The sequence below is a fragment of the Mus pahari genome, chromosome 10 (genome assembly GCF_900095145.1).
Source record: "Mus pahari chromosome 10, PAHARI_EIJ_v1.1, whole genome shotgun sequence".
Classification (NCBI taxonomy): Eukaryota; Metazoa; Chordata; class Mammalia; order Rodentia; family Muridae; genus Mus; species Mus pahari.
In genome coordinates this window covers 65,624,397-65,633,911 of record NC_034599.1, presented here as the reverse complement: position 1 = coordinate 65,633,911, position 9,515 = coordinate 65,624,397, and the positions used below count along the sequence as shown (strand labels likewise).

Sequence of the window (9,515 nt, the reverse complement as noted above, 5' to 3'; positions counted from 1 at the left end):
AAACAAAAAAAAAACAAAAAAAACTAAATGTAAATTAACATCTTAATGTCTACGAGTATAGTTCAGTGATAAAGCACTACCTAACGTATATACGTCAAGGCCCTGTATTTTAGCCCAGTGCCACAAAAAGATAGAAAACAAAACAAAGACAACCTTAAGATATAACACAATGACCCCCAACTATAAAGTTATTTTGTTGCTACTTCACAACTGTAATTTTGCTGTTATGAATCATAATGCAAATATCTGATATGTAGGATATCTGATATGTGCCCCCCAAGGGGTCCCAACCCACAGATTGAGAACCACTGAATTAGGGGGAGCATGTTAGCATTATTAGGAGAAAATAAACTATGAGGAAAAAGACAAGAAGGAAATGGCAATATAAAAAATGATCATGTGGTCTGAATGAGAACTGAGTAGAGAATCTTTCGGTTATAGGGCCTCATCTCTGAGAGGCAGGCCTGGTTCGGTCTACCTCTCTGATTCCTGATCTGTACAAGTGTAAGCAAGCAGCCTGGTGCTCCTGCCATCACTTGTTGTGAGCTACTCCTGCTGCTGTGTCGTCTCTGTCATGATGTGCCCTCAAACCATGAGCCCGGAGAAATCCTTCCTCCCTTAAACTGCTTCTTACCAGGTATTTGGCCAGAGAAACCAGAAAAGTACCTTAATAAAAATATTTCATGGTCAACTTAGCTTATTCATGAGTAAGGTAGGTTTACATTTAAAAATCAATGTAGGGCTGGTGAGATGGCTCAGTGGGTAAGATGACTGCTCTTCCAGAGGTCCTGAGTTCAATTCCCAGCAACCACATGGTAGCTCACAACCATCTGTAATGGAATCTGAGGCCCTCTTCTGGTATGTCTGAAGGCAGCTACAGTGTACTCATATACATAAAATAAATACATAAATCTTTTTAAAAATGTGTAAAAAAAAAAATCAATGTAACTGACTGACTGTATTCAAAGGAGAGAAAACCCACACAGTGATATCATTACTTGCAGAAAAAGCAACTGAAATTTTCAGCACTCACTCAAGATAAAAACTGATAGAAAACAAGAGTCAGAGCTTCCTTAACCTAGCAAAATATTGCTAACATATTTTAATATTAAAGACCAATCATTCTTCCCCTAAGGTAGAAATAAAAAGGTATTTTGCACTTGCCAATTCTTTTCAACAGTAAATGAAGGTACCAAATAGCACAACAACTCAATATATAAACAGAGATCCACCTGCTGCTGCCTCCCAAGTACTAGGAAATTCAAGATGTGTGCCACCATTCTCAACTACAATAGTATATTTTTAAAATGTTATATACTCTTTATTTGATATTATACAAAAACCACAGAAAGTGCCTTTCAGTGGTAAAAGACAGCATACTTGACATAGGGAATTCTAATTAAATCAGCATTGTCCAGAATAGATAGTTGCCCTCCTGGTATTTAACCATTGCCTGTAACAAGCCAGTGAACACAAACTGAAACACAAATAAGTCTTCTTGTTTCTGAGATAGTGATAGAACTTTCCCAGTGTTTAAACATACTCATATGCCCAGTTTTATAAATCTAATTATAAAACTATTTAATAGGTTTGCGGTGACACCCCCATCTTTTTGGAAAGTGGAACATTACTAATTAAGTTCACTCTTGAGAAAGGAAGAGCAGTACATACCAAGAATGCAGCTGAGATTGTTATTTTTAAAAAGATCCTCTTCTTATTACTACAAGCCAGTTTTACTTAAATTAGGACTGTACAAGAAAAACATTTAGCCATTCATGATCTGAATTTTGGTGTATGCATTAAATTATAGTATAATTTTAAACCCAAGAGACATTTGTTTTGTAATAAATAAGGCAGTAGAATTACTTGTTAGTAGCCTTTTAAAGATAAGCTATTAGGTATACCCTTTCTCCCTTCTTCTTAATATCGGTGAAGATAATTTTTGTTCCAGGGATGTACTTTTTGGGATCCTCCAAATACTCCCTCAGGGTATCCTCTTTCCAGGTGGTGACTTGGTTCCTGCTGGCATCTGTAAGAGAATCCAGCAGCCTGGCCTGTCTTCTGCCCAACAGATCATGGGGATTTGGTCCAGCCTTATGCTTGCCTCCCATTTCACACTGTGGCACACTTCTAAACTAAAATGTTCTTGCCTTTCTCAACATCACCCATTTTTAATTCACTCCCAAGTCAATACCATAAATGCTAGAACCCTAAAACAGACATTTTGCTCTCTGTACAATAGCATTTTTAAAGTGGTTAGGAGTAAATTCAACAAAAGATGTATCATGTCTCTACACTGAAATCTCTTTAGAAAAAAAAAATTCAAAGAAACTAAAGAAGACTTAAATAAATAGAGGTATCAGATTCAGGAAATGAAGACACTGTAGTGTTGTTGGACTGGGTGTACAGTGTGATAGAATGTGTGCTTAGGACACGAGGTCCTGAGTATCAAGACTTAGCACTCCTTCCAAAAAGCTATCAACTTTCCAAGTTATCTAAAGATATATCAGTCTCCATCAAAACAGCAAGTTTGGCTGTAAATGCTGACAAGTCAGCTCTAACACGATGACATACAAAGGACCTAGACCAGTAAAGCAACTCTGAAAAGAAAACAGATGGCCATAACCTCCCCAAACAGAACCACCAGCTGGGACCAAGTATTCAGATACATAATCCTATGGAATATTTCTCATTTAAACCACAAAGCATTCAAGAGACATGTCTGCCATCTCCAGATGTTCATTTTCTCTGTCTTATAAAGGTGCTTGAGATAGTCACTCTATCTATATTTTCTTTCCATTTCTATTGTAGGAGTGAATATGAGCAATACACATGATGTCCAAACGTAAAAGTTTTAACAAAAATATTCTTACATGCTAATTTAAAAAATAAAAGGTAAGTTGCAAAAATGAGCATCAAATATTATGAGTTTGCTTTCACTAGTATACTTTTTATTACATTTCATATCATTTACGTGTGTGTGTGTGAATACACACATGTAGAAGTTGGAAGACACTGAGATTCTGTTCTCCTTGAACCACGTGGGTTCCAGAGATTGAACTCAGGCTATCAGGCTTGTCAGCAAGTGTCTTTACTGAGCCATTCACAACTGCAGTAACATATATATATTTTTTAAATAGAAAAGTTGGTCCCAGGGAGTGGGGAGGTCTGGTGGGATGGGGGTGGGGAACATCCTCTTGGAGACAGGAGTGAGGGGGAGGTATGGGATATGGAACAGTTGGAGGGTGTACCAGGAGGGGGATAAAGTCTGGACTTTAAAGAATAATTTTTTAAAAAAAAAAAGAAGTTTTTTTTTCAAGTCTCCTATGATAAGGTTACTATGCATCCCAGTAACATATATAAAGAATAAGCAGAAGAGTTTTGTAGAAGTACAAGATAGAATCACTCTGTGCACCCTGGGTATCATCCACCAGAGTTCTAAGGCTCTACGGACTGTAAACAAAGGCAAAAATACCACAAATTAAGCAGAAAAACATAAGTTTAATAATTTCACAAGTCAGAGAACAGTAACATGAATACAGCACAAGTAAAACTAGAGTCTGGGTCTGACCAGTCATCTGTATTTAGCCAGCCAATGACCTTCTCACAATACCAAGTTATAAATCGCCTGCTTAGGATGTACGAGGAATCACAATTGGCAAAATGCAGGCCTTCTAGCAAAAATCAAAGAACTGAATGAAAAAGCATAACCAATAGTGGGAAATTTGAAAATGTATAAATAATGGGAGCCTAAAAGAGGCAGATCAAAGAAGTAAAACAGGCTGAATATTCTGTCTCAGGATGTCAGCCAATATCAATTTGGGCAAAATGACCAGTGTTAGCAATTAGGCATTTCCAACCATGTAACATGTGCAGTACAAAAAGGGTCCCAGGCACCCCACATATCTCCCATTCCTTCTTTGCCTCTATCTCCTTTATTCTTTCTCTCTCTCTCATTCTGTGTCTTGTTCACTCTCTCTGTCCCTATCTCTGTTTCTCTCTCATGTCCCCACTCCTAAAAAGCCTTTCGCTCTCCCTCCTATCCAAGATTAAATCTGTTGCATGGCATAATTTCTTAATAGCACACAATGGCACTACCTGCCAAAGGTACCCCACCTTCACCATATTTATTCTATCAACAAAAAAGGCCTTCAAGATAAAAATCAAAGAGTTACTCAGACTGACTGGTGAGGGTAAGCTCTTTGTGAAATTGGAGGAAACAAACAAAAAACATCTGGGAGTCAAATACATAGATAGAACCTCTTTACCAGGGTCAAGCAAAATATGATTTTACTTCGTTCCATAAGAAAGAAATTATCCAAATCAAAATTCACAGGATCCCTGTAATCACCACAGAATTAATAACAATTGTTCCTCCTAGACTGACTGGTACATTAGGCATACAAAATCTTGAATTTGATCCCCAAAATCCATTTTAAAAGAAAAAGCTGGGCCCAGCAATGGGAAACAGAGACAGGAGAATCGCTTGGGCTCCTTGGTCAACAAGCTTAGCCTATTTGGCAAGTTGTAGACCAGTGAATAACATGCCTCAAAAAAAGAGATAGGGTACACCTGAGGAACAACATCCAAGGTTGTCTTCTCACTTCTATATTCATGTTCATAAACATGGACGTACAAATGTGTACACTTACACACAAACACAAGAAGTATAGCACTTATAAGAATGAGATAAGATTACACTTGTTCAAGGGCAACCTGAACTACAAAGTGAGTACCATACCAACTTATGCTACATAGTGAGACCCAGGCTAGTCTAAGCTACATAATAAAACAAGTAAAACAGCTCTTAGGAGCAGAGGCAGGAGGACTGCTGTTAGTGCAAGGCCAGACCTTGTCTCTTACACATACACACACACACACACACACACACACAAAGTTGCTGAGATGATTCAACAGCTAAGGGCTCATAAAACACATATCTTACTAAAACCTGAGTTTGATCTTCAAAACCCATGTAAAGGTGAAAGGAAAGAATCAACTTAAGAGTTGTTCTCCTACTTTCATATGCATGTGCAGAAACATACACACAAAACACACACATACACTACATAAATAAATGCTTTTGAAGGGATGGGTTTTTCTTCTACCCAACTCATGATATGGCAGAAACAAAGCCCAAGACATAGCCAACTAATCTATGGAGTTATTACATCACAAAATGCAGAACTGCAAAATCAAGACTTAAATGAGATTTAAGGTAGCACACAAACCACATTTTACAAACCACATCAATTAAATTCCTTGGGAGATTATAGTCCACTGGCATTATAGAAGCATAAAATGCATGGTAGTCAAACCATGGAACATGATAGTTAAGGTAGGACTATATGATAGTTATAGCAAGATGCAACATGTCTCCAGCTAGTATTTAAAAGGAATATAGAAAAATATAGAAAAACAAGTTTCTGGTACATTATACACTATTGCATGAAGAAAAGGATTGAGAAGCACAAATTATCCAAAATTATTAGAAAAATTCTATGTCTTAGAATATGATGCATCTGCCATTTCTGCATATTCTGGATATTTTCATATTTATTCCTTCCTTCTTCCCCTCCTTCCTTCCCCTCATTACAACCATATGTAAAAACGTAAGTAAGACTCAGGCTCTGTACCTCAAGTTCTTAAGGGAAGACATGAACATTTGGACACAATAAAACAAAATAATCATGGATATTCTAGGTTTCTGGGCTAATATCCACTTATCAGTGAGTGCATATCAAGTGAGTTCTTTTGTGATTGGGTTACCTCACTCAGGATGATATTCTCCAGATACATCCATTTGCCTAAGGATTTCATAACTTCATTGTTTTTAATAGCTGAGTAGTACTCCATTGTGTAAATGTATCACATTTTCTGTATCCATTCCTCTGTTGAGGGACATGTGGGAGAATATCCAAGATACAATCTCCAAAACACAAAAAAAAATCAAGAATAAGGAAGACCAACACGTGGATACTTCATTCCTCCCTAAAATAGGAAATAAAATACCCATGAAAGAAGTGGCAGAGACAAAGTTTGGAGCTAAGATGAAAGGATGGACCATCCAGAGACTGCCCCACCCGGGGGTCCATCCCATAATCAGCCACCAAATGCAGACACTATTGCATATACCAGCAAGATCTTGCTGAAAGAACACTGATATAGCTATCTCTGTGAGGCTATGCCAATGCCTGGCAAATATAGAAGTGGATGCCTTGGTCTTGCAAACTTTATATGTCCATAAAGGGGAACGCCAGGGCCAAGAAGTGGGAGTGGGTGGACAGGGGAGCAGAGTGGGGGGAGGGTATAGGGGACATTCAGGATAGCATTTGAAATGTAAATGAAGGAAATATCTAATAAAATAAGTTTAAAAATAATCAAAAAGGAAACAGTCATAATTGGTATAAATATAGCACTAACTAAGCAATCCCATTTATCCAAATGAAAACATTTCAGAAATCCAGAAAATGTATTATTCTAAGCAAATTATCTTTGATGTATTTTACCTTAGTACCTAATTGGTAAATTCTTTTAAAATACCTTCTTCAACAACTGTAGTATTGGCTCAAGTAGCACTTTTCACAAACTTTCATCTCTATTTCAAGAGCAATACCTTTTTGTAGAATTCTTAATTTTGGGCTTAGAAGCCAGGCAGGGTAGCTCATGCCTGTAATTCTTGCACTCTGGAGGCTAAGGAAGCTAGAATTGCCACAGTTTCAAGGCCAGCATGATCACTATCTTCAGTTCTAGGCTATCCTGAGATGCAGAGTGAGACCCTGTCTCAAAAAACCACAAAGATGTGGGCTGGGTATATACCTCAGGTGGTAGAGTGTTTGTCTAGCATACACAAAGACTTCAATTCAAGCCCCAACACTGCATAAACCGGGTATGGTCATACGCCTATAATTTCAACAGTGGGGATATGGAGGCAGGAAGATCAGAAGCTGATGGTCATCTTTGGCTCTGTAGCAAGTTCAACCAAGACCAGCCTAACATATATAAGTCCCTGCCTCAAGGGAGAAAGGAAAAAAAACTTAGGCTTGAAAAAAAACTGCATGAGTACACACTCACACACATACACACATTATTTTGGTTTGGTTTTTGGGAACAGTAACTCCCTACACAGCCCTGGTTATCCTGGAACTCACTACATAGACCAAGCTGGTCTCAAACTCAGAGACCTACCTACCTCTGCCTCCTGAGCACTGGGATTAAAGGAGTACACCACCTATCTATGCCTGGCCTGGGGGGGGGAGGCCTTAATTTTTTTTAATTATTTTATTATTTTCTTCATTTACATTTCAAATGCTATCCCAAAAGTCCCCTATACCCTCCCCCCGCCCTGCTCCCCAAAAGACTTTATTATTAAACAAAGTTGAAAGTTTGTTCATATGCTTATTTATAAAAAGGACTTTAATATTTGAACATATAGAGGCTGGAATACTTCTAAAAAATTCAAATCATAATTGTCTAATCATAATGCAATAATACAATGCAATATTTGTCTAATCATAATGCAGGTTTTCAAATAAGATAAATAAACTCTTGAATATGCTTGGCCCATGGGAAGTGGCACTACTACAAGGTATGGCCTTATTGGAGGAGATGTGGCCTTGTTAGAGATAGTGTGTCACTCTGGAGGCAGAACTTTGAAGTTTCATATATAATGCTCAAGCTCTGCCAAGAGCCTCCTCCTTGCTGCCTGCAGGAGACAGTCTCTTCCTGGCTGTAGGATCAAGATGTAGAAGTCTCCTCTTCCAGTACCATGTCTGCCTGGGTACTGCCATGCTTCCCATCATGATGATAATGGACTGAACCTCTGAAACAGTAAGCCAGCCCCAATTAATTGTTTTCTTTATGAAAGTTGCCTTGGTCATGGTATGTCTTTACAGCAATGAAAACCCTAAGACACAGTGCAAGCAAAATCGTTACGTATGTGAGCTGTTCTGTATTCAACATGTTCCATAATTTACCTGGTTCTGAGAGACTGGGCCCTGGTTTGCAATTAAGATAAATAAACTTATTTGTTTTGTTTTGTTTTTCGAGACAGGGTTTCTCTGTATAGCTCTGGCTGTCCTGGAACTCACTTTGTAGACCAGGCTGGCCTCGAACTCAGAAATCCGCCTGTCTCTGCCTTCCGAGTGCTGGGATTAAAGGTGTACGCCACCACCGCCTGGCTTATTGATATCTTTAAAAGGCTGAAAAAGTAGGTAAGTACTCTAGCCACAATGCATATAACAGTCAATGTTTATAGATGTGGCTACAGTTAAGGGTAACTCAAAGTCTTCCTTATAGTGTAGTCATTATCAAAGAGAAACATACAAAAGATCATTTATAAAAGTAAAATGCAAGTTACTCTTTACACAGATGCATATCCTATTAGAGATGTTATAATTTATTTAACTAGTATTTTAATTTGTTTTTGGGACAGGATCTTGTTCTGTAGAATACACTGTTCTAGAACATGAGATCCTCCTTCCTGGATCTCTTGAGTACAGGGAATAGATTACAGTCACGTAGCATCACACCTGGTTTTAGCATTTCTTATAACTCAGAGGAAATATATCTAGTAAGAAATCTATAATTTCTTAAATAGCTTCATCACTTTGTATTTTCTATTTCAAAGAAAGGGAGACGCTACATCATCAAACCATCACCTCAATGAGATGCGCTACTCCTGTAAGTTTCCACAGTATTGCATCTCCAAAACACCACAGCAAGTTTCCCTTCTTTGCAACAACTTCTGCACACCTTACCATTCCTATTAGCTCTATGTTTATGGTCCTATCAGTCAGGGCTTAAATCATAGAGGTCACTTTTAACCAACAATCAAATTATTTTGTAGATGACTGCATACTTGCATGGTTACTCATTCTCACTCACAGACACATAAAAGAACCAGAGATTTGGTTTGTCAAATATAAAATATGTAACTTACCTAATAAAAATCTACCTATACAACAATGTGGCATCCAAAACAAAGGCAGCTACTGAAATCTCCTCCTCTGTTTATTGAGGAAGACAATAGTACATATATTTGGGGACACAGTAGTAAGTTTATTTTGAGAGGTTACTAAAGTTAGAAAAGCTAATGATATTATTTTATGGTACTAATAAAAAATGGATGATTTTTAATAATACCTAAAACTAAGAGTCATAAAATTCTATTTAGCTACTAACTGCTAGCCCTAATTTTTTTTAGTATAAAGAAATATCTTCAAATTAATCTTTTGATTAATCCATTAACATCTTTCCAAAAACACCTAGATCAGATACGAAATATACTGAGCAATACTAAATAACAAAGTGCTTGCCTGTGAAGAAGAAAACACATATATAGAAAACAAGCAGGGCTAAAGAGACAGCTTAGTGCTTAAGAGCAATGGCTGCTCTGAAGAGAACCGAAGTCAATTCCCAGCACCCACACAGCATACACCTGCAGCTCCAACTCCAGGGAGTTGGCACCAGCACATTTCCCCGCCCGAGGAGGGGTATTCGCCTGGGAGTAGTCC

General features: G+C 37.8%; 1 protein-coding gene and 1 pseudogene across 1 annotated transcript in view; both read right to left on the bottom strand.

The window, feature by feature from the left end:
- The window catches only part of Adam10 (ADAM metallopeptidase domain 10), a 116,494-nt gene that overhangs the window by 69,137 nt on the left and 37,842 nt on the right, over positions 1 to 9,515 (bottom strand). The gene's annotated exons all lie outside the window — the stretch shown is intronic.
- Positions 1,881 to 2,169, bottom strand: LOC110327225 (annotated as a pseudogene).